Source organism: Hyla sarda, chromosome 1, assembly GCF_029499605.1.
Source record: "Hyla sarda isolate aHylSar1 chromosome 1, aHylSar1.hap1, whole genome shotgun sequence".
In the NCBI taxonomy this organism is placed as follows: domain Eukaryota; kingdom Metazoa; phylum Chordata; class Amphibia; order Anura; family Hylidae; genus Hyla; species Hyla sarda.
Genome location: NC_079189.1, coordinates 391,857,118 through 391,884,247, shown reverse-complemented (window position 1 = coordinate 391,884,247; position 27,130 = coordinate 391,857,118). Strand labels below are relative to the sequence as shown.

General features: G+C 41.6%; 1 protein-coding gene across 3 annotated transcripts in view; it reads left to right on the top strand.

Moving 5' to 3' along the window:
- The window catches only part of AUH (AU RNA binding methylglutaconyl-CoA hydratase), a 221,297-nt gene that overhangs the window by 154,753 nt on the left and 39,414 nt on the right, over positions 1-27,130 (top strand). The window lies entirely within an intron of this gene.

Below are 27,130 nucleotides of genomic sequence, written 5' to 3'. Positions count from 1 at the left end.
GCACTCAGACAGATTTAAAGGTAATGTATCGCCTAGATTTTTTTTTCTTACTAGTTAAGGCCAGATACTGAAAAATCTTCTTTTTTCTAATCTGTTTCTTGATATTTTAATCTATTTCCTGCTTTTCATTTTTTTGCTCATTAAAGGTGTATTAAAGGATTTTTTTTTTATTTGACTATGCTACAGAAGCTGTTAAATTAGCGTAGTTCATAATATAGTGTCTGTACCCGTGTTTGATTGCTGGTCTCACAATTTTTATGAATTACTTTATAGTAGGCCCCATATACATAGTCAACATCAGATGAAGCTGATGAAAGGTGTCTGGGTGTGCTTAGTAAGCTTTTCAGGGGTCATTCTACAGGGAGGGGAAAGGCTGATCTGTAAGCAACAGTTATTGTTGTAACCTCTGTTATTTATACATTCAATGGAGATGGTCGGCACTGCTGAACCTGGTTATTGGCAATGTTATATCTGGGGATGCTGAAGGTGCTGGATTTGAAGTAGGTGGTGCTCTGACAAAGTTCAAGACACAAGGACTGTTGCATGGAGATATAAAGAAAGTAGTCGTCAGCTCACCAGCTCTTCTGATTTTTTCTTTATTACATACTCACATAAATAGACAGTACATGCCGGGGAGGGACACAATGGGGAGCGGGGGGGGGGGGGGGGAGGAGCCGGGGTACAAGAAGGCGACAGCAGCTGTTGTTTTGCACTGGTTTAGTGCTTCCTCTGGCCTCAGTTTCTTAGGATATCACTCAGATTATATACAGGTGTGACAACCAGGTAACCAATCACCATTAGACAAGAACACCACGTGACTAAAAACATAACAGATAGGAGGATCGAGGTGAGTCAATATGTATCCTACTGAAATTAACTTAAGATATCTGGTATGAGAGAGAGAGCTAGAAACACACTGACATATCAACTCTGTCGTTTAGTCCTAACGGACCCGTGGCTTGAGTACTGATAATTCAGTGTGTTTCTCTCTGGAGTAGGTGCTTATCTGCTTGCGTTCCTGGCAATGCAAAAACTTTCCAGTCCCGCAAACCAAAGTACTTCTGGGTTTCCACCTTGCATTTCTATCACATGGGAAATAAGGCGAGGAGCTCCCTTACCTGAACGTAAGGAATAAAAATTAAAATTATCTCTAATGCGATTTGCCTTATTGTTTTCCCTATGTAATAAAACATCTCTAATAACTGCCCTTTGGAACAGATCCAAATGGCCCCCTCTCAATACTCAATATGCTTCGTGGATGACATACTGTTGGTATGGTTTGGGTCTCAAAACAATTTTTGGGTTTTGTTAAGTACCTCAACACAGTAAATATGTCATTCACCCAGCAGTTTGGAGGAAATGTGCTGGAACTTTTGGACGTAAGAATAAAAATTTAAAATCAGAGTTTAATTAGTGAAGGATATTGTAAAGAGGTTGCAAATAACACACTATTTCATTTTAAAAGCTCACATCCACTAGCTGTCAAAAAGGAATACCATATGGACAGTTCATTCGACTAAAAAGAAATAGTAAAGAAGAAAGATATCGTGAGCAAGCAGTTGAATTGGAGGAAAGATTAATAAAGAGACGCTATCCTTATTTAATGATAAAATAGGGAAGAAAAAAAGCCGATAAGAGGGACAGAAAAACCTTAATACCTAAAGAAAAAAACATAGAAAATACCACAAATATAAGAAGGTTTGCATTTACATTTAATAACTCCCCAGTTAATAAAATTATAGAGCAAGCAATCAGACGTAACTGGTACATAATAGAGGCAGATGAAGATGTGAAAAAGATAGACGAAAGGAAACCACTTATAGCGTATCGAAAAAAAACGTACCATAGGCGATTTATTGAAAAGAGATAGAAATAAAAATAATAACCGAAAAACTACATGGATTAAAGACTTAACCCCCCAGTGTAATTATCCTTGCAAAAATTGCAACTTTTGTAGGTACAATCTATGTGCTAAAACACTGACACTAGGACAAATTAATCATATAGTCCAGGATTTAATAACACGCAGAACCAAAAATGTGGTATATGTTATTTAATGTCCTTGTGGATTTTATTACATAGGGAAAACAATAAGGCAATTATGCACTCGCATTAGGGAGCATTTTTATTCCTTACGTTCAGGTAAGGGAGCTCCTCGCCTTATTTCCCATGTGATAGAAATGCAAATGAGGAAACCCAGAAGTACTTCGGTTTGCGGGACTAGAAAAAGTTTTTGCAATACCAGGAACGCAAGCAGATAAGCACCTACTCCAGAGAGAAACACACTGAATTATCAGTACTCAAGCCACGGGTCCGTTAGGACTAAACAACAGAGTTGATATGTCAGTGTGTTTCTAGTTCTCTCTCATACAAGATATCTTAAGTTAATTTCAGTAGGATACATATTGCCTCACCTCAATCCTCCTATCTGTTACTGTAACACTCACGTTTCTGAAGACAGGAATCCCGGTGGATGTCGATCCGCTGGACCTGTGAGGCAGATAACTCTGACCATACCAGGGAGTGGAGTCTAAGGTGCCGCTGGTTTTCACCATAGCCTGCCGCAAAGCGGGTTGGACTTGCTGCTGCAGGCGGCATCCAGGTTGCTACCCCTGGCACGGCTCGACCACACAGGCGGCTGAGGAGATGCGAGGCACAGGAGGGATAAGGCAACTCGTAATCTGGATAGCAGAAAGTCAGGGCACGCGTCACAGTAACGTAGTCAGAGTGAACCAGGAGTTCAGTAGGCAGGCAGCAGAGGAGCAAGGTCAAGTCACAAGAGCAAGAGATCTGATACACGGCAAGGCAATACTGAGGAATGCTTTCTCAAAGGCACAAGGCAACAAAGATCCGGCAGGGAACTGAGGAGTCCGGAGGAATTTATAAATGAGCCACAGGTGGATTACACTGAGCGTACAGACCCTTTAAATCTTAAAGCTCTGGCGCACGCACGCGCCCTAGGGGACGGGTACACGTGCGCCGGAGCAGAGAGGCAGAGGCAGGAGAAACACCCGGAGAGTGATGGACTGGGGCTCGCTTGCGGGCTCGTCCCGCGATGCGAGTCCCAGCCCCGTCAACAGCAGAAGGTAAGGGGACCATGTGCTCACAGCCAGCGTGTGTGGCCGGAGCGCATAACTTAACAGTTACGTTTTTAGTCACGTGGTGTTATTGTCTAATGGTGATTGTTTACCTGATTGTCACACCTGTATATAATCTGAGTGATATCCTAAGAAACTGAGGCCAGAGGAAGCACATATCTCCATGCAACAATCTCTGTTATTTATACACTAGTATCATTTCTCCCTGTAATCCTGTAAAACTAAATTTGGTAACTACAGGACAGCAATATTTCAGGTCTCCTCTGTCGCTCAAAGAGTAAAGTACAGTGCAAGATATTGAGGTTTTACAGGAAAATTGATACAACTGTGTGGATCTCAACCTCCTTAACCCCATAGGGACTAATATACATGGCTATATTGTAGTTTTTATCGGTACCATTGTTTTTTTTATGGGACTTTTTGATCACTTTTTATAAATATTTTTATGGTATATGGGAAGTGACCAAAAATGCACAATTTTGGATATTGGTATTTTTTTTACGTGTACGCCATCGACCGTGCGGTTTAGCTAACCTTAGATTTGAATAGTTTGGACATTTATACACGCGGCAATACAACATATGATTATTTTTATTCTTTATTACATTATTTTATTTAAAATATGGGAAAAGGGGGGTAATTTAAACTTTTAATAGGGGTTAATGAACTTTTATTAACTTTTTTTTTTTTTACACTTTTTTTTTTGCCCCATAGGGGGCTACAACATGCCATCTTCTGATTGCATATACTGATCAATGCTATGGAATAGCATAGCATTGATCAGTGTTCTCTACGCTCTGCTGCTCTAGCCTGCTGAGCAGGCATGGAGCAGTAGATCACCGATCGGATGATGGAGAGGCAGGTAAGCACCCTCTCGTCGCCCGGTAAGCTGATCAGGACATCGCGATTTTGTACCGATAGCCCCTATGAGCTCCGCTGAGCTGCCGGGATTATTTCACTTTCATTTTAGAGGCTTCTAAAGGGTTAATGCCGGGCATTGACTGATCGGTGGTGCCCGGCATTAGCCGTGGGTCCTGGCGGGTGGACCCACCGGGTTTAACCTGTTCTCCGCTGCTGAGAATGGTTTAAACCCGATACTTGGGATTCAGGGCGTACCTGTATGCCCTGAATCCCCAAGAGGTTAAAGCATTAATGTCAATAAAAACAACTTTTTACATGTTGCTCAGTCATGTTAAAAGTTGTTGATTGTACCAGTTGTCACTCCTGTGACCTGCTGTGATCATGAGATATAAGCTGAGGAAACATTGCAACATTTTGCTCCACTCCGCAGCTGACCAGCAGATCTGACCTTTTCTCTACATAGAAGTTTATATAGAGAAAAGGTCAGAACTGCTGTCCGGGAGTGGAGCACAATGCTGCAAATGTTTCCCTGCTTATATCTCATGATCGCAGCTGGTCTCAGGAGTTAGATCAACAACTTTTGTGATCAACAACTTTTGCCATACGGTATCTGAGCAACATGCCGAAAGTTGTTTTTATTGCCAGTTTCTTGAAGTAATTTACAAATCTGCTTACTTTTCTGGCACCAGTTGATCAAAAAAAAAGTTTTCCACCGGAGTACCCCTTTAAGCTCATATCATTCAAGCCTTTCCAAAATTAGAGCTGCTGATGAAATTGATTGTTGCCTCTTTTAAAACATAAGTGAACAAATCAGGAATAAATTCATTATAAAATATATTTATAGATGGATATGTTAGATATATTTATAGATGAAGTTTACTCTTGGCATTGCAAAACATGTTCTCTGCAATATATCTTTGGTACAGGAAGAACACATTTTCAGTTACCAAAAAAAAAAAATCCTCATTTTGACCCACAATGCGTAAACAAGCTATTTAAATCTGCAACTAATAAAATGGCCACTTTGATTATAATTGGTACTTATTCAGCTATTATTGGCTATTATTGTTCGCCACAGACTTGCACAGCCATTTGCCCATGAACAATATGGACTGATTGGTAACCTTACTTTATCACTAACTACCGAGCAACTGAAAGTGGCCATTAAATCTTACAGAACATTATTAAAGCCTCAAAAGAAAAATGTAGGAAACTTATGTGAAAACAGTGAAACGAAGACTTCAGTGTAATAATGACATTTTATGAAGTCCCCTCTAACTGTGAACCTATACGCTCAATTATACAGTGTTTCAGATTCCTAGAAATAAATACAGCTTACAAAAGCACAGCTGCAACACAACCCAGATGTGCGCTTTCACAGAAAGGTTTTATTTTAGATCTTCCCATACGTTACTGGCCTATCAAAAGCACATCTTTGTGAACAATATTCATTTTAATGTTCCTCTTTTTTTTTTTTTTTTTGCTATTATCTTCAAAGCACATTACAACATGATTACGTATTACAGCATATAGCAATAGATTACATGAGGCAATGTTCTGTAGTATATCACATACAGCAAATTATTTTGTATATGAATACAGCATCGTGGCTTAGTCTGCAGCTTTAGCCATAGGTCCATGGGTTTAAAGGAAAACTGTCACATATTTTCTCCCGCATTATCCACATGTACTGGTGGATAGTGCGGGAGACGCTGATCAAAACGAGCCCTACCTTGGTCAGATCCGCGCCGCCGTTCGCCCGCAATTGTAGTTTTAATCTCTGTGAATATCCAGCTGTAACTGGCAAAGGCGGTGCTTCTGCGGGCCGCTCCTGAATATTCATCCCTCCCTCTGGTTAGGAGCGGCGAAGAGAGGGAGAACAGGAGGGATGAATATGCATGAGCGGCGCTGACGTCAGTGTCAGTTAGCCCGCAGAAGCACCGCCTTTCCCAGTTACAGCCGGATATACACAGAGATTAAAACTACAAGTGCGGGCGAACGGCGGCGCGGATCAGACCAAGGTAGGGCTCATTTTAATCAGCGTTTCCCGCACTATCCACCAATACCGGTGGATAGTGCGGGAGAAAATATGTGACAGTTTTCCTTTAAAGTAATATTCCAATGTGGATATTTATGGAATGCCAGGATATGTCATACATGTCAACACCTGGGACATATATCTTTCACAAGGTTGAGTCCTCTGGCTCCATCCAGTATTTGCAGTATTAGTAGTATTATATAGTTTCTGCAACTCCCATAGAGGTTAATAGGCCTTGTGGAAATGGCATAGCACCCCTAGTAATGCTATTTTTGTTACTCATTGAAACAAAGTAGCTTGCTGTTCTCCTCAATTTGCCACACTCAGATTAACGTCAGTGGCTTTAAGGGGTACTCCAGTACTAGACATCGTATTATAAATTCAAAGGCTAGGGGATAAGTTGTCTGATCATGGGTCGTCTGCTGTGTCCCCTGCGATCTCTCCCCGCCATCCCAGCATTCTGAACATTAATGTTCAGAACACTGTCTGTGGTAGGCTTCAGAACAGCCGTGGTTGTCACGCCCCCTTCATTCATGTCTATGTGAAAGACAGAGATACAGGGTTTGTGTATCTCCGGATCTGCTATAGAGATATATGGAGGGGTCCACATTAGGTTTAATGTACTTCCTGTCATTTCTCACATCTCATCTGTGTACCCTGGTTTTATCCCTCTCACCCAAAAACATACTGATAAGGATATTGGCTACCTAGCATAATGTCCTGTGCGTGTCTAGGATAGGAGAATTAGAGTGCACACTCCAGTAAAATAAATGGGACTGATGTGAGTGAATACAGTGGGTGTAAAGGTCTGTGGAAGATGTACAGCAACTAACAAGTAATAAGTTACAGTGTTATCACAGATAATAAAGTTTCAGAGTAAACAAACAAGTCTTTATATTAGGCACATTAATGGGCCCACTGCTGTCCCCAGAAGTTCTCTGTTTCACTAGTATGAAATATTTTTAAAACCCAAATCCTTGTAGAGCAGATATACAATATAACAACATGTCCGTTTGAGGAGCATGACCCGCTGTTACAAACTTCTACAGGAAGTTACAGATGCAAAATGGAAAAGTGTTATTCAAATACACCAGGATTATTGCAAAGATTAAGTGGCGTCTGTCAAGCTGTCATAAAACTGAAGATGCAGGTATGTTTGCTAAAATCATAATTAGATTGACTTGACATCAGTAATAGCTAAAATTCCACTTATTCAGATTTTTCTCTTGAGTCATATACAGAAAAAATGGATCTGGAAAAACAGAAGGCTGTAAAATTACCAATGATGAACTGAAGTGTGCACTGTCAGACTCAGTGCTGAGACCCATACCGATCTCGAGAGGTGTGCGCACTCTTTACTCCACGGCTTGTAGAGTCTTTTGTCTCGATACTCCCCAGTCCTATTATAGAGCAGCAAGAAAAAGATCACTACGAGACAGGAAGTGAGCAACAATGCTGCACACTGCTCTAGGCTCGTTCTCATCATTGATGGGGGTCGCTGCACCTATTAAACCTTTTGACATGTCCCTGTGACATGTCCAAAATTTTAACTGACAGGTGCACTTTAAAGGGAATGTGTCACAAGAACATTTAAAGTTTAAGTTTTAATGTGCCCATATCGTAAAGAAGTGAATTAAAGGAGAACTCCAGAATATAAAAATTGTCCCCATACTGCCGGCAGTAAAAAAAATTAAGATGTATATACCTTCCTCCGCTCCCCCGGGGCCTCCTGTAACCGTCTCCGGTCTCCGCCACGATCCTCTTCCTGGTTACTAGTGGTCGGCAAGTCATTCTGCGCTCAGCCAATCACCGACTGCAGTGAAGTCCCAACTCGGCCTGCGATAGGCTGAGCGGCAGTGTGAGAACGCTTCAGGACACAAAATTCTTCACTACACCGGCACCTGCTGCTGGGGCCGAAAACGTCACACTGCGGCTCAGCCTATCGTCAGCCGAGTCGGGACTTTGCTTTGGCCGGTGATTGGCTGAGTGCAGTATGACTCGCCGACAACCGTCAACCAGGAAGAGGATCGAGCCAGAGACCAGAGCGGGTTACCGGAGGGTTTTTTACTGCTGGCAGTATGGGGGACAATTTGTATATTCTGGAGTTCTCCTTTAAGGCCTGATGAAGAATTTACTTAGAACTCTAAACGCATTGCCTTTATGTGTAATAATAAAATAGCTTTTAATGTCCGATTGATATCTCAGTGAGGAAGCTCTGGTCTTTTTCTTATAGCACTAGTTTATAGTGTCCAGACTGCCTTGTGGACCCAGGTGTGACCAGACAGCCGCTGATCATCCACCTTGTGCCTACATGTTTTCAACAGGTTCTGCACCCTGCGTGCAACACCCTCTGGTACAAGGCTATTGTTTAACTCTGCCACCGGACTTACTCCACGAGAGTTCACCTGTATTTTTTGTATTTTTCTAGGAAAATTAGCCAAATGTTTTTTTTTTTGTTTTTTTTTCCAATTTTACCCCACAAATAGTTTTGGGGTTTCACTGTAGATTTTGTGCTAAAATGAGTGACGTCATTACAAAGTACAATTGGTGATGTAAAGCGTTATGGCTATTAGAAGGCGAGGAGGAGAAAATGAAAAATCACTTAAGTCCTTAAGGGGTTAAATCATCAAGCAGTAAGGGTAATAGTTAATTTTATACTTATTTGAAGCCCTATGAAGGAGGAAGGAAAATACATAACGTTTTAAAGGAGTGTTGTAATCTTTTATTGTGTATTCTTATTATACTCTTTAGCTGACCTGGGGGGTTGGCTTCAGTGAAACAAACACTAGTAGCCATGTAGCATCATTTTTAACTCTTAATTCTTCACACAATCTTTTATTTTTATTTTTATTGGCTGCATATTTCGTAATTTTGAAAAGTGATTGCGCAATAGTGGACCAGTCCTTTAAAAGTGTCATTTCTTGAGTTTGGTGTCTTACCCCGTCATTGACATGGAACAGTTCCTGTAACAAACACAAGTGCTTCTAAAGTTATCTTTACCCGCTCAGCTGTGAAACGTCTCTTATTAAATATGACAGCTCTGCAATAAGAGCAGTAAACATGTGGCTTCACTGGAAATAAAGGCTGTGTTGTGATGACAGATACTCCCACAGATATTAGGTATGAAAATGTTAGATACAATGTCTTTAAATGGGGCACACTGGGTTATGACAGCTTGTTCAAACATACATGAAATATTGTCATTTTACAGTAAGGAGATGTTGTGTTAGTCTGTGTAAGCAATGTAAATTCAGCAAAACACAACCCAGATCTATGTATGTTTCTTCAATAGTTATTAAAGAGGGCTATTCTGTCTGGGGGAATTTATGTTTTGTAAAGCAAATTAGCTTTACACCAGAATGAAGAAAACGGACTCTCTAGTGCCTCCTGTAGGTAGCTACCCTATAAGTCAATATTTGACCCAGTATAGAAGCATGATACGTTACTATCTGATATCCGACAAACCAGAATCACTCATCTGTAGACATCGCTGATATGGAGATTATGCTTCTTATCTGTACACTGAGTTCTGGTTGGCTACGAGAGATACCTTTGTAACAAAATAAAAAGGTTTCTCACCAGTGCCACCTCTATGTAGCTACCATGTGAGTCAATGGTTAACCTTTCATAGAGCCTTGAATTTAGCCAAACTTGAGACACTCAAAGACTGTTTTAGTGTTCAGATCAACAGTACCTAGTTGGGTTCTGGTTGGTTGATGTGCCTTTGTCTGTTTTGGTTTGTTTTAGTTAATAATCATATTCCTATAAAATAATAATGCACGGGGCGTGTCTCAGAAATCAGCATTGTGCCATTCCTTTTCTTGGAAAAGTACGAATTAACCACTGTTCTATATCATTCACCTTGCAAAGCCGTGTGTCTGAGAATGTGAGCACTGATTGGACAGTGACCATGTAGGTAAAGACACACCCCTTTTACATGGGGAATTGTAACACCAAGTTGTCAGTTATCTATCTATATATATATATATATAGATATATAAAGAGAAGGCCTGACTCACTGACTCATCCACACCCAGCCTAAACCCTTGGATCTAGAAAGCTGAATTTTTTCACTGGTGTTGTTTTTAAGACGTAGACGAGGAATAAGAAAGGATTTTTCGAAATTCAACCCTTAAGGGGGTGAAAAAGGGGATGAAAGTTTGTATGGAAGTCTGTAGTTTTTGAAGCTAGAAGCATGAAACTTAGTTTTTAGGCTAACAATTAGAGATAAAGAAACACCTGTTTTAACGTTTTCTAAAACTCCACCCCTGAAGGGGGGAAACAGGGGTTCAAAGTTTGTATGTATTAACCCCTTGCCGCAGAATGCCGGGTTTAGTTTTTTTCTTCTTTTAATAATTACCTATCTATTTTACCATAAGCAAAAACAATATTGCGGCCCGGATAAACCCTTTAAAGGGGTTACCCATGGTTAGAAAAAAACAATTGCTTTATTTCCCAAAACTTTTTTTTTTATCCACGACTACCCCATAACTAACATAACATGTCTGAGCCCCCTACATGTCTGATTGCAGGGAGTCTGGTACATCACGCCCCCTCCCATAGACATGAATGGAGGGGGCTTGGCATGACATCATGATCAGGGTCCCCCAACACGATCAGACATGTTATCCCCTTTTAAATTTGTTATGTTTATTTGGTTCACCAAATATTAAGACTATTTATATATCAATTTACTAATACTAGGTGACTAGGCAAGAGCTTCTTGTGGAAGAAAATATGTGGACAAATGAAGAAACACATTTTGTTTGGTCAGGAGTGAAATTTCAAGAGATGAGACACAAAATATCCAAGATGTGGTTGTATAAGAAACTTACAGTGGCAGAATAAACCTCATAGTCCTAGGAGAAGTTGAAACAGGATGACCTTGGAAATGAGTGAGGGGTTAAAGGGGTTATATATATATATATATATATATATATATATATATATATACACATATACACATATATAAAAAGAGAAGGCCTGACTCATCAACGCCCAGCCTAAACCCTTGGACCTAGAAAGCAGTATTTTTTTACAGGTGTTGTTTTTAAGACGTAGACGAGGAATAAGAAAGTTTTTTTTTCTAAATTCATCCCTTAAGGGGGTGAAAAAGGGGTTATAAATTTGTATGGAAGTCCATCATTTTTGAGGCTAGAAGCATGAAACTTTGTTTTTAGGCTAACAATTAGAGATAAAGAAACACGTGTTTTAACGTTTTCTAAAATTCCATCCCTGAAGGGGTGAAACGGGGGTTCAAAGTTTGTATGAATTAACCCCTTGCCGCAGAATGGGAGGGTAATGAATTAACCCCTTACCTGGCGCTGCGGCATGGGAGGGTTATGAAGCGAGCTCAGGAGCTGAGCTCGCATCATACCTGCACGGTCCCGGCTGCTATCAGCAGCCAGGACCCGTGGCTAATGCCGGGCATCGCCGTTTCGGCAGATGTCCGGCATTAACTCTTTAGACGCGGCGATCAAACTTGAAAGAATTCTGATTGTTTGGATGCCCGTAGACTTTACCAAGAGCGGCCTCATTACTATAGGATCGTAAAAAGTAGATCTATGTTACCCCAAATTTAATGAGAGCGAAGCTGCGGGCAAAAGCTAGTCCACCATAAGGTGATTTTAGTACATACCTGCCAGACAGTAATAGCCATGCTTAGGAAGGATCTGCGCTTGTTTTGGGGCTAAATGGCTGTGTTGTAAGATTACCATAAAGCTGAGGTTCCCTTAAACTACAAATCTCATGATTTCTTGTTTGTAAGTGTGAGGTCACTTTTTGTACAGACACTATATTATGAACTACACCCACTTTTGGCAAAATCCCGGAATACCCCTTAAAGGGGTTGTGCGCTGCCTTGACTTTCGGAGCTCCGCTCACAGCATTCGGAAGTTCATTACTCCGAACACTGTGTGCGGGATACCGTGTTCGCGGCCGCCAGGCGTGACGTCACACCCGGCCCCTCGTGACGTCTCGCCCGCCCCCTCAAAGAAAGTCTATGGGAAGGGGGCACGACCGAGGGGCCTGGCGTGACGTCACGCCCGGCGGCCGCGAACACGGAAGCCCGCACACAGCGTTCGGAGTAATGAACTTCCGGACGCTGTGAGCGGAGCTCCGAAAGTCAGGGCAGCGCACAACCCCTTTAAAACATGCTTATGTAGGTTACACTTAAAACTTGGAATTCCTCAGGCTGTAGAGTTTAGGATGGTGTCAAAAGTTTTGTAAGTCACACAGGAAGGTCTATGGTTTTGTCTCTCTAGATCTTTATTCAAGTCACACAGTAATTGTGAAAAAAGTGTAAATTCCTATAGATGGGGGATGTGTCAAGATGTAAAATGCTAAAGTTGAGCCAAAGGAGAGTCAAAGACTGATCTTGGGGAGAGGGAAAGGTATGGGTGGGAAAATTCTGTGCTGTTAGTGATCTGATGACCCGACTGAACTGCCTGAAGTTAGTCTGAGTTTTACTGGAATATAGGCAACAGGTATTAAAGGGGTACTCCTGTGAAAAACATTTTTTTTTAAACAACTGGTGCCAGAAAGTTAAACAGATTTGTAAATTAATTGTATGAAAAAAAATCATAATCCTTCCAGTACTTTTTAGGGGCTGTAAACTACAAAGGAAATGCTTTTCTTTTTTTATTTCTCTTCTTTCTCGACCACAGTGCTCTCTGCTGACCTCTGCTGTCCATTTTAGGAACTGTCCAGAGCAGCATATGTTTGTTATGGGGATTTTCTCCTGCTCTGGACAGTTCTAAAATGGACTGCAGAGGTCAGCAGAGAGCACTGTGGTTGTGACAGAAGAGACTTCCAAAAAGAAAAGCATTTCCTCTATAGTATACAGCCCATAAAAAGTACTGGAAGGATTAATATTTTTTCATAGAAGTAATTTACAAATCTGTATAACTTTCTGTCACCAGTTGATTTAAGAAGAAGAAGAAAAAAATAAAAATAAAAAAAAATAAAAAAGGTTTTCACGGGAGTACCCCTTTAAGAAGGGACAGGTCACATAGACATGAAAAACAAAGATGTGAAGTCAAAGTTGCTCCCAAAGTTGTTTCATTCTTTACTCCCTAAATGCATCAGAGGAAGAAAAATTGTGTAAGTTTGCAGTCTCCAGAATTTTTTATTTTTTTCACATAGTGCTAATATTTACGTTATTACAGTTTATTATGGAAAATAAAAACAGTAACAATAAATGCAGCGATCAGAATGTATGTATGGATCATTGATCAATGTTAGGCTCACAATGCCCTGATAAGGGCTGACAGATAAAATAACTACTCTACTGTTTAGGGCACTCACTATTATTGCTGAACCCCTGAGAGTCTCCATTCATGGTGCACAGCTATTTTTCTTTCTCTTAATTTCATTTGGTGAGACCAAGCCTGGGCCATTTACCAGTAGTGCGCACACAGGCACTTCCTTACTCTTGTCTGCCCAAACACAGCAATGCATACTTCTTACTGCTATGACATAATAGTGCTGGGAAAAGTGTACTTGACTGAACAGGCTGGCACTGTGTTGAGGAATTATTTACAGTACATTTCTATATACAGCATGTGGAGGAGGAAGGGGATTCTGATGCACTGGGTTTGCAAAGTGCTATATGAGCAGAGATGAAAGAAACAGCAGCTGCATAGAAGGGGTTGCACTAAGCACTGAAATGCTGTTGATTATAAATGAAAAGCTAAACAGAGAGGAACAGGGGATTACATTTAGGAGGCAGCACTGTGTACATCAGTGGTCTCATACTGTGGCCCTCCAAATGTTACAAAACTTCAACTCCCAGCACGTCTGGACAGCCGTTGGCTATAATCAATGACTGTCCGGGCATGCTGAGAGTTGAAGTTTTGCAACATCTGGAGGGCCACAGTTTGAGACCACTGGTGTAAATGCAGTAGTAATAATACAAGAGACATCTGTCCAGAACATTGCGGGTGGTCAGAGATTAAAGGTCATCTGGAGGAGGCAGACAGACTTACTGATTGCATGCGCATAGCCCAGGCTCTCTCCTGCACATAGCAGTAGCTAAGCCTCACCCCCATTTCATTTGCTCTGTCTTGGTCTCCCTGTTACTAGAGATGGTCTCTTATCCTAGTCTAGTCTAATCCTTAGTCTAGCCTAACCACATGCAGTGGACAGAAGATTTCAGAGAAGAAAGACAACTAGTGGCCAAGACTTCAGCGCTTTTATTAACATTTTTTAGTAATTGAAATGATTTACAAATATGTTAAATACAAAGGCTTTTACATAAAGAAAGTTGTTTGAAACAAAAGTGACCATTTAGGAGGGCATTCACATGAGAGGACATGCTTGGAATTTTTCACAGTGGAAAATTTGTGGAATTTGTTAAAAAGAGGTTTGCAGTGTTTTTGTGTGTTGAATCCATTCTTGGTTCTACTTAAAAATACTGACCAAAATACAATGGGGGGAATTTTTCATTATTGTCTGTGGTGGACGTGTTTTACAGTCAAAAATTTCCAGCTGTGAAAGTGCTGACATGCGTCAAATTTATGAAATGGCGCACAGCATATAATAAATATGTCTGTGCAATACACAGCTTGTGGAAATTAAATGAGCGCAGCCAATTTCTAACTGAAAGGAAAAGTGGCTGTGGGTTGCTGTATTATATTGCTGATCTTCTGCTGAGCCCCTATAACTTTCTTATTTTTCCATATACTGGGCTCTTTTTTTTTTGCCATGGCCTGTAGTTTGTAACGGTACCAATTTTGCGTATATATGTGACGTTATTCTCACTTATTTTGCTTTTTCTTTTTTACATGGGATGTGAACAAAAATCAGCAATTTTGTACTTTGGTATTTTTTTTACCTTAACCCCTTAATACGGCATTCATTAAAAATGCTCTTTCGCGGTGCTGCGCAAGTTTATCAGCTGGACTCCCGGTGTGTCCGGTGGGAGACCACTTCTGCCTGACAACCCGGGACCCCATCTGATGAGCCCGTGCACCGATCGGGCATGCATGATCGACGACGTGATTGGCGGGCGTGTGGGGGGATCGGTGGTGCACGGAGGTCCCGGTGGGAGTGTGGAAGTCCCGGCGGCGGCAGCATCGATGGGGTGGGTGAGTCCTCGCCCTCTAGTAGTTGCAAAACTACAACTCCCAGCATGCCCCAACATTGGGCATGCTGGGAGTTGTAGTTTTGCAACATCTGGAGGACCCCAGTTTGGAGACCACTATATAGTTGTCTCTAAACTTTGGCCATACATATGTTGGAAAACAGCAACTCCCAGCATGCCCAGACAGCCAACAGCTGTCGGGGCATGCTGAGAGTTGTAGTTTTTCAACATCTGGAGGGCCACACTTTGGCGAATACTGCTCTGCTGCCTGCCCCTAGCTTTTTATGGGGTGCGGTTTTTTCTTTTGCACTTTTTTGGGGGGCGTATGCAGTCTGCTACCAGCGACTGTTCTGCGCTGTGTGGCCGGACTGTACCCCGTGTGCAGACTCTGCTGATGGCAGTCGCTGGTGGCTCCGACCACAAACAGCCACAAAGAAGTGCAAAAAAACTGCACAGTAACCATTCACTGATGAGCAATAAGAGCAGTCTGCACACAGGGTACGGTTTTTAGCGTTTATGTCAAAACCTCTGGTAGAATCGGCCACCCCTGTGAAATACTCAATTTAGGCCTCAAATGTACATAGTGCGCTCTCACTCCTGAGCCATGTTGTCCGCCCTCAGCAATTTACGCCAACATATGGGGTATTTGCGTACTCGGGAGAAATTGTGTTACTTAATTTTGGGGCTTTTTCTCCTTTTACCTCTTGTGAAAATGAAAAATTAAGGAAAAACCCAGCGTGATAGTGTAGAAAAATGTTTTTTTAAACGAACATGCTGGTGTGGCCGCAGTGCAGAACAGTCCCTGGTGGCACAGACCGCAAAAGCTCCTCAAAGTCCAAAAAAACTAAACTTGCACCACAAAAAAAGCCTACAGTAAACATAAAAAACACTACACTACAACTACACTACACATTGAAATAAAGGGAAAACACTACATTTACACACATACAAACCCCCCCCCCCCCCCAAATATAATATAAATACCCCAAAGGCGTTTCAGTGTCTTTGACATACGCCGACATTTTCTGTGTGGGCATTCCACCTTCTGAACATAGCCTCACCCTCCCTTATGGGAATCACAAATTTAGGCCTCAAATGTGCATGGCGCTCTCTCACTCCAGAGCCCTGTAGAACTTCAAAGCAACAGTTTAGGGCCACATATGGGGTATTTCTGTACTCAGGAGAAATTGTGTTACTTATTTTGGGGGGCCTTTTTTCCTTTTACCACTTCTGAAAATTAAAAAATTGGGGCTTGTTCGTTTGAAAAACATTTTTCTACACTATCACGCTGGGTTTTTCCTTAATTTTTCATTTTCACAAGAGGTAAAAGGAGAAAAAGCCCCCAAATTAAGTAACACAATTTCTCCCGAGTACGCAAATACCCCATATGTTGGCGTAAATTGCTGAGGGCGGACAACATGGCTCAGGAGTGAGAGCGCACTATGTACATTTGAGGCCTAAATTGAGTATTTCACAGGGGTGGCCGATTCTACCAGAGGTTTTGACATAAACGCTAAAAAATTAAACACATGTGACCCCATTTTGGAAACTACACCCCTCATGGAATATAACAAGGGGTGCAGTGCGTATTTACACCTCTGACAGATTTTTGTAACAGTGGTCCTTGAAAATGAAAAATGTAATTCCTAAATGCGACATGTCCCCCCAAAAACTATTTCAGCAAAATTCTCTCTCGAAAATCCCAAAGTTGCTCCTTCCCTTCTGAGCCCTCTACTGCACTCGCAGAGCGCTTTACATCCACATATCAGGTATTTCCATACTTGAGAGAAATTGGGTTACCCATTTTGGGGGGCTTTTTTTGGTTGTAAAAATGAAAAAAATAATGGGGCTACAAGAACATGTTACTGCAAAAAATATAGATTTTGAGTTTTCTCTTCCACTTTACTTTCCTGTGAAACACCTAAAGGGTTAACAAACTTTCTGAATGTCTTTTTGAATACTTTGAGAGGTGTATTTTCTATAATGGGGTCATCTATGGGGGATTTCTCACAGAAAGGCCCATCAAATCCACTTCAAACTGAACTGGCCCCTGCAAAATTAAGATTTTGAATTTTTCAAGAATTTTTTTTAAATTGCTGCTAAACTTTGAAGCCCTCTAATGCAGTGGTTCTTAACCTGGGTTCGATCAAACCACAGGAGTTCGGTGAGTCAATCCCAGGGGTTCGGCGGGGGAGGTCGCAACAGGACAGTCAAACCAAGCAATTGCTTGGGGCCTCGAGCTGGCCCGGGGCCCCAAGCAGAGTCGGTGTTTGCCTGTCCTGTAGCGACGGGGGAAATTTCCCCCCCCCCCCCCCCCATCACTTTTAACTCCCTCCGGCCCCGCGTTAAGTTTAAAAACGCAGGGCCGCCGGGACATAGTGCATGCCGGGACGTCACTGACGTCCCGTGCGTGCGCCCATGAAAACTAAGGAGCCGTGGACCAGAGGATAGAGAAGGAGGAAGACGCGCGCTGGCCAGCTTGGTAGGTGACCAGAGGCACGTCATCTTCGGGGCTCCGACCACCGGTCCCGAGACCTACTGCTGTAGCCGGAGCGGTGGTCGGAGCACTGAAGTGGGCAGTACACAGGCAAACAGCCTCCAGCCATACACTGTATATGGCTGAAGGCTGTATGTCTGTGGGGGAACACTGCCTACATCAGTGGTGTTCAACCTGTGGACCTCCAGATGTTGCAAAACTACAACTCCCAGCATGCCCGGACAGCCGTTGGCTGTCCGGGCATGCTGGGAGTTGTAGTTTTGTAACATCTGGAGGTCCGCAGGTTGAAGACCACTGGCCTACATAATGTGGGGGAACACTGCCTGCCTAATTTGGGGGAACTCTGCCTAAAGTGGGGGAACTCTGTCTGCCTAATATGGGAGAACACTGCTAACCTAATGTGTGGGAACACTGCCTGCCTAATGTGGGGGAACACTGCCTGCCTAATGTGGGGGAACTCTGTGCCTAATGTGGGGGAACACTGCCTGCCTAATGTGGGGGAACACTGCCTGCCTAATGTGGGGGAACACTGCTAACCTAATGTGGGGGAACACTGCCGGCCTAATGTGTGGGAACACTGCCGGCCTAATGTGGGGGAACACTGCCGGCCTAATGTGGGAGAACACTGCCTGCCTAATGTGGGGGAACACTGCCTGCCTAATGTGGGGGAACACTACCTGCCTAATGTGGGGGAACACTGCCTGCCTAATGTGGGGGAACACTGCCTGCCTAATGTGGGGGAACACTACCTGCCTAATGTGGGGGAACACTGCCTGCCTAATGTGGGGGAACACTACCTGCCTAATGTGGGGGAACACTGCCTGCCTAATGTGGGGGAACACTGCCATTGTTGTGAAAATGACTTGAGAGTGGCACTTGCCAAGGTAAAGCCACGCATTTCTGAACTGGTCTCTGAAAGACAACAGCAGAAGTCACACTGAATTGCAGTAAATATTCATTATGTTTTTGTGTGAAAATCATGTTTTCATGGTTTTGTTCTTTGCTCTTAATGGTTTTGTTCATTTTGTGCACCTATGTATAAATATATACTTAAATATATACCTCCTATGTTTTGAATTTGAAAAAATCATATTTTATTTTTCCAATTAAGAAGGGTTCGGTGAATCAAATGCGTTAGTAATGCATAAAGTGAAGGTGGTCAGATGTGCAAAAAATGGCTGTGTCCTTAAGGTCAAAATGGGCTATGATGAAGCTGTTCACGGCACGGGACCATTCACATTTTATTTTAGTTCGGACATTTCCACATGAGGCGATACCAGATATGTTTATTTATTTCATTGTTTTACTTTTTTTTGTAAAATGGGAAAAGAGGCTAACTTATTTATTTTTGGGGGAGGGGTTTATCCACTTAAGGTAAAACTCAGGGCATGCTGGGAGGTGTAGTTTAGTATGTAGTGTACTATACATAGACAAATGTTAGGGCAGTAGTCCCCAACCTATGACTCACTGTCAGACGAAGCTCTGGATCATCGTGCACTGCGGCTTTTTGTACGTGCTCCCCGCCGATGGCTCTGGTCAGTCACGGATGACCGGCGAGACAGACGTGATGATGTCCCATTTACTCAAGTGGCAGATCCAGGGTGTGATGAAGGGAAGCCCCGTCCTGCCCCCAGAAGGCTCAGGCTGCCCCTCTGCTCTATAGGTGGAATGCAGTGGCCGGCCTGGCTGCTTGTAAAGCGGCTGCTGTGTGGGAAACGTACTGCAGAGCTGCGCTCTCTGTATTCTCCTGCCAGCCTCTTGCTTCCTTTTGGATGTGCTTAGGAAGTTTTTTCTTCTGCCAAAACGAGAGGTTTGTGAAAATGATACATTCCTGTTCGCTGAATCCGCACACACCGATTTGAATGTGCACAGTGATTTCTTGCGAATCGGCTGTGCAACAATGTCACTAAAAAGTTGCTCGCAATGTGAGTGCAACTTTTTTGCATCATATCACAGCAGAAAAAATTCTAAATCCCTTGATAAATTCCCACTTATGTGTGAACCCAGCCTAATATGTAATCTTCACCAATTGCCGGGTATATTGCCATGGTGGTTGGTGCTGTGCATTACAGATTGATTGACCTGGTCCAGCTGCATGTACCATGTGTTGGATGCTGCCGACTTTTATGGCTGAAAGATGTCCATGGGTTATGACATCTGGTACATACACATGATACATCCTCCTAACAAAGCTTCTAGAATGGATTATAAATAAACCTACGTGTTTTTCATCACTTGTATACCCAGAGTAGTCCAGAATAGAATAGAATTTGTATTTAGCTCTACGGGTATATGAGAAATTTATACAGAATAGTTGTACATTTGCTTGTTATGCAATGCTTCTCTTAAAGAATAACAAAAGTACAAAATGAAGTCTCTAAATATTTCTGGGAAGGACAATGTAAGTGGTGATCTGTGATGAGAAATCATGAACTCTGGATGTCATACAATGGACCTCATTTACTATTGCAAACCCAACATGTTTTGTCGGGTTGTGCGCCAGATTATGTTGCATTGCGCCAGAAATTCTGTCTGCGCCACAAATTCTGTCTGCGCTAGAATTTGAGTCAGAATTGAAGAAACCCTGACTAACTCTCCATTTTGCTAAGAAAACCCGAAAAAGGGGCCTCGCTGCCGGGAAAAGGGGGCATGGTCTCTATTTACTAAGGTTTCCACATAAAATGTGATGGATTTGAGCTGAGGAAAACCCTACAGATCAGAGCAGGTGTAAAAAAAAGCAAAGTGTAGGGAAAAGTGGAAAATGTAGGGAAACCTTAGTAAATACTGTGGAAAATAAATTGTAGGGAATTAAAACCCACAAAGATACCTACACAGCACTCTTAGTAAATAAGGGCCAATATGTGCAAATACAAGACTCACTTAGTCCTGACTCACCGATGAATCTGCGGGAAGAGAAATAAAGTCCTTATTCGCATCAGTTTTTGAGAAACATACATCACCAGCAATATTTTCTATGGATATTCAAAATACAGCTAAATAAAAGGTGATTTTACTGTATGAAATCATATGTTGTGCTGTTTTATTGGACCTTAAAAAAAAACTCCCACAAAAATGTATTCCCTGTCCAAAGGATAGGGCTTAAAGGGGTTATCCAGGAAAAAAAAAAAACATTTTTATATATATCAACTGGCTCCAGAAAGTTAAACAGATTTGTAAATTACTTCTATTAAAAAATCTTAATCCTTTCAGTACTTATGAGCTTCTGAAGTTAAGTTGTTCTTTTCTGTCTAAGTGATCTCTGATGATACGTGTCTCGGAAACCGCCCAATTTAGAAGAGGTATGCTATGGGGATTTGCTTCTAAACTGGGCGGTTCCCGAGACACGTGTCAGAAAATAACAACCTTAACTTCAGAAGCTCATAAGTACTGAAAGGATTAAGATTTTTTAATAGAAGTAATTTACAAATCTGTTTAACTTTCTGGAGCCAGTTGATAAATAAAAAAAAGCTTTTTCCTGGCTAACCCCTTTATGTGCCTGATCACAGGGGGTCAAAGAGAGCTGGACCGTGATCTCCTGCACAGCGCTCAGGCTCTCCTTGTGGACAGAGCAGTTGGCAGCATCATGTGCCCTCCATTCATTGGTATCAGAGCTGTACATGTACTCTTAGAGATGAATGGAGGTCACGTGCCGACCTCCGCTCTGTGTGCGAGAAGAGCCTGAGCACTGTAGTGGAGATTGTGAGAGGTCCCAGAGGGCCCCCCCAATCATATGAGTGAAATTGTCCTACGTGAGACTTTTTCCTTTTTTTTAAAGATGTAGTCATATAGACGATGCCAATACACTATTTTGGTTGGTTACAAACACCTTGGGCTATGGATCAACTATGTTTTTGAAATACAAAACATTTCAAGAATTTTCACAGCATACATACAGTTCTGTATGAAAATTCCTTGGGAGAGGTCTTTTGATTTTGCTTTGACACTACATGTATTATATAGAATAGAGAACTGTATATATACAGTATTATATATTTCAAACAAGTGTTAGTTGATAAGTCAGTAAGTGGTGGCTGATGTTTTATAAATAAAATGTGATATATTTAACACCTCAGGTATTAACTCTGAAATTCTCACGGTTATCTTCATAGCTTCTTAACAACGCAACTACACCGCTGTGACCATAATCACTCTTATACAGCTATTTCTTTTATCACCATATCTCAACACCTCACTGGCACCATCAGTGCATCTCTTTCTTTCTTTTTGACTTTTTTGCATACTTCAGTCCTCATACATTGTAAAGCAAAGCTGCAAGCTAGACTGTTATTTTTCTAGCAAGGCAATGCAGAGTCACAACCAAATACAATGGGGGAGATTTATCAAAACCTGTCCAGAGGAAAAGCTTCTGAGTTGCCCATAACAACCAATCAGATTGCTTCTTTCAGACCTCTGAAAAATGAAAGAAACAATCTGATTGGTTTGTATGGGCAACTTTTCCTCTCGACAGGTTTTGATAAAGCTCCCCCAATATGTTCTGAAAATAACTGTATATATAGCTGAGTGGTATATATATATAGTATATATACAAAGCTCAAAAAAAATTAAAGGGAACACTTAAACAACACAATGTAACTCTAAGTCAATTACACTCCAGGTCAAACACAAAACAACACAATGTAACACTTAGTCAATCACACTTCTGTGAAATCACACTGTCTACTCAGGAAGCAACACTGATTGACAATCAATTTCACATGCTGTTGTACAAATGGAACAGACAACAGGTGGAAATTATAGGCAATTAGCAAGACACCCCCAATAAAGGAGTGGTTCTGGCAGGTGGGGGCCACAGACCACTTCTCAGTTCCTATGCTTTCTAGCTGATGTTTTGGTCACTTTTGAATGCTGGCGGTGCTTTTCACTCTAGTGGTAGCATGAGACGGAGTCTACAACCCACACAAGTGGCTCAGGTAGTGCAGCTCTTCCAGGATGGCACATCAATGCAAGCTTTAGCAAGAAGGTTTGCTGTGTCTGTCAGCGTAGTGTCCAAAGCATGAAGGCGCTACCAGGAGACATGGAGGAGGCCATAGGAGGGCAACAATCCAGCAGCAGGACCGCTACCTCCACCTTTGTGCAAGGAGGAGCACTGCCAGAGCCCTGCAAAATGACCTCCAGCAGGCCACAAATGTGCATATGTCCACTTAAATGGTCAGAAACCGACTCCATGAGGATGGTATGAGGGCCCGACGTCCACAGGTGGGGGTTGTGCTTACAGCCCAACATCGTGCATGACGTTTGGCATTTGCCAGAGAACACCAAGATTGGCAAATTCGCAACTGGTGCCCTGTGCTCTTCACAGATTAAAGCTGGTTCACATTGAGCACATGTGACAGACGTGACAGTCTGGAGACGCCGTGGAGAACATTCTGCTGCCTGCAACATACTCCAGCATGACCGGTTTGGCGGTGGCATTTCTTTGGCGGGCCGCACAGCCCTCCATGAGGGACATTTATCAATGTTTGCTTATGTATTCTTTTTTTTAGTAATTTTTTCCTTACTTTTTTTTTGCTTATGTGCGACGTATTTATCAACTGGTTTCAGCCTGTTGATAATTTTCTTTCACGTAAGCAATTTTTCCTTTTTTACTTTGGTATTAGCTTTTTCTGCTCCATGTTTGAGCTGGAGTAAATTTAGTAAATTTTTAACGCTGTTGCGACTTTTTTTTGCGCAGTTGCGACTGTCGCAGTTAATAAATACCTGACTACCCGTAGTCCATTTTAAAATTATTACTACATAGTAAATTTTAGGAAAACTTGCTTTTCTCGCTTTCCAGTCAAAATGTCGCACGAAAAATCGTGTAGTCGCAGTTGAGACAATTTTGCGACAATTATAGTAAAGAAAACCTGACTAAACCCGTTGATAAATGTCCATACATGTGCTTGCCAGAGGTAGCCTGACTGCCATTAGGTACTAACAGGGATGTGGAAATCCTATCGCCCGATGCCCGGGACCTGTAGTTCCGGGCGTCGGGCAGGTGAATTTTTTTAAAGCTTTAGCCCTGTATCGGGCAAGCAGGGCCGGAGCGACTTCCCCTTTTTCTTTTTTATAATGTCGTTGTGAGGTGCGGGAGTGGATGCAAACTTGCATGGGACGATCAGGGTGTATGGAGCAGGCTCCTGACTCCTGCTGCTCCATACTCGGTTGCCCCCAGCGGATTTCAGTAGCTGGGGGCCACCGCTAATAGCCCGGCATGCGGCGATCGCGGTGTCTAGCGGGATCTTTTAACCATCCCTGGTGGTCTAGTGGGGTGGATCGCCCCCCCCACAGCGTGATTGCGGGGGGGGGGGGGCTAATCCCCTCTGGAGGCAGCTGGAGGGCTTACCTCTGCATCCATGGCTGCCCCATAGATCTGCATTTGACTGAGCATGCCTTGAGCAGGCTCAACCAAATGAACACAGATCAAATGGAGTTCAATAGAACTGCATTTATCTGTAGGAGGAATCTTAATGATTCCTCCTAAAAAAAAAAAAAGTGTATATAAAAAAAATAAGTTTAATAAAAGTTTAAAAACACCCATAAACCCCTCCCATATTAGAGGTACGTTCACACGGGCGGATTTATTTGCAGGTTTCCCGCTGCGTATTTGAAAGGGGGCGGTCTCTTCTCTGCTGTCCGCAGCAGATTTTCCGCAGCAGAATTTCCTCTGCGGAAAATCCGCCGCAGACCCTTCTGACTTCGATGGGGCTTGCTGTGGATTTACCAGAGCTTAAATTCCACCTCGGAAAATCTGCTGCGGACAGCTGAGAAGAGACCGCCCCCTTTCAAATACGCAGCGGGAAACCTGCAAATAAATCCACCCGTGTGAACATACCCTAAAAGTCACCCCCCCCCCCTTTTCAATATGAAAAAATTATAAAAATAAACATATTTGGTATTGGCTCGTGCATAACTGACTGAACTATTACAAAATAACATTTTATATCCCGTACGGTAAATGGGGTTAACATAAAAAAAAAATACCAAATCACAGAATTGCTTTTTTATGTTTATAACATCATATCCCAGAAACATTTTTCAAAAATCTGATCAATGCCAAAATGGTACTGATACAAACAGCATATTATGGCCCAAAAAATGAGCCCTCATACAACCCAGTATAAGGGAAAAAAAATATTATAGGGTTCAGGGATTTTCTTTTTTAAATTAAAAAAATAATTATTAAAACGTGACAGAAACTAAAATTTGGTATTGGTGTAATCAGGCCAAAATAATATGTAATTTTAGAATAAAATCAAGGGCAGTGCAGCTCAATCAATGACTAACCTGAGTTTAACTGGTAAGGTCTGATTACCCCAAGACCAAGAAATATATAGAAATATATATAATGAAGAAATTATATGACCAGTCCTCAAGGTTAGGTAAATAAGAAAAAATGTGAAAAGGAGAAAGAGCAAAAAGGAAGAAGCAAAAAGATGGAGATAAAAGATATAGAAAAATGACAGATGGTAGATCACAAATAAAAGAAAGAGAAATTAAATGGAAATGATAATGACTAAAGTAATCCTATCTTGATTATTGTAATAATAAAAATACCTGCAAAATATAACTTAAACAATAATGTGCATTTATTGAGTAAAAATTATATTAAAACACCTGGGCATGGCCCTTGCCCAGGTATTAGAAAATGTTTTTAATAAGAACATTTTTCTAATACCTGGGCAAGGGCCCTGCCCAGGTGTTTTAATATTATTTTTGCTCAATAAATGCCCATTATTGTTTGTTATATTTTGCAGGTATTTTTATTATTACAATTATCAAGATAGGATTACTTTAGTCATTATCATTTCCATTTATCTCTTTCTTTTATTTGTGATCTACCATGTGTCATTTTTCTATATCTTTTATCTCCATCTTATTGCTTCTTCCTTTTTGCTCTTTCTACTTTTCACTTATTTTTTCTTATTTCCCTATCCTTGAGGACTGGTCATAGAATTTCTTCATTATATATTTTTCTTTAATATGTAATTTTGACCATAAGGTGAATGGCGAAAAAAGAAAACCTCAAAATTTGCATTTGTTTTCAATTTCACCTCACAAATATTTTTGTTTTATTTCAGAGCATAAGTTATGGAAAAATGAAAAGGTGTCATTTCAAAGTATACTTGGCCCCGCAAAAAGCAAGCCTCATATGGGACTGTAGATGGAAAAATAGAGTTATGGCTATTATAGGAAAAAGGAGGAAAAAACTAAAGTGTGGAAACTAAAAAGGACCCTATTTTCATATTATTTTGGTTGAAATTACTTTATCAGGACAAGTGGATTTTCTTGAGGGAAAAGTAGATTGTGTTCCGCTTTAGTCCCCTGGACAAGTAGTTTTTTTATTTTTATTTCCACACCCCTATACTAAGATGAGAACCGGTTGGCCCTGAGTTCCTCCTAATGCAAGACAATGCTAGACCTCATGTGGCTGGAGTGTGTCAGCAGTTCCTGTAAGAGGAAGGCATTCATGCTCTGGACTGGCCCGCCCGTTCCCCAGACCTGAATCCGTCTTGTTCCATCCAGCACAGACTGTACAGGAGTTGGTGGATGCTTTAGTCCAGGTCTGGGAGGACATCCCCAGGCATTGTAGGGAGGTCATACGGGCACACACTACTGAGCCTCATTCTGACTTGTTTTAAGGACATTACATCAAAGTTGGATCAGCCTCTAGTGTGGTTCCCCACTTTGATTTTGAGTGTGATTCCATATCCAGACCTCCATAGGTTGATACATTTGATTTCCATTGACAATTTTTGTGTGATTTTGTTGTCAGCACATTCAACTATGTAAAGACGAAAGTATTTCATACGATTAGTTCATTCATTCAGAACTAGGATGTGTTATCTTAGTGTTCCCTTTATTTTTTTGAGCAGTGTAGTTGAGTGGTATACTTAGGATTCAAAGGAAGGTTAAAAATGTCATTAGAAAGGGTTTGTGATGGACTAAAAGATCCAACAATATATAGTGCAGTGTTATATATGTCCCAAATGGATTCTATATTATTATAAAGTTATATTGTGTTGCCTACACAGTATTTTAGTTTAGAATCCTTTAGAACTAGAAGCCCCTCTTGTACCATTTGATTTTTTTTTAAACACATGCTCTGGCTCTTCAGTATTAGGATATCACAGAGGGATCCTGGAAACATTAACACAAAATGTTAATCTGTTTTACCTCTGTGGCAGGATTCCAAGATGCAAGGTCTGGCCTGTGTATGGAGATGCCGTATCCAGGCAGTGGCAGCCCGTGAGCGTAATTCACACTAGTGTTTGATAACACCTTGGCTTCTTGACAGTTATGACACTGGCACCTTCTGCACTCCACATTAAGATATGCTCAATATGAAAATTATTATTGTGAATTGCAATTATTTAGGCATGGTTTGTTTTAGTTTTTTTAAATAGAATGCAAAGATAGACCACCCTTCTTTTTGTGGGTTTAAAAGGGCTACTGGTATAGCTACATGTTGGATTCCTCAGTTAGCAATTACGAAACATCAAGCTCCGAATTTTATTGTATTTTACAATGCAAGGAAGTTCTAAGAAAGATATTAA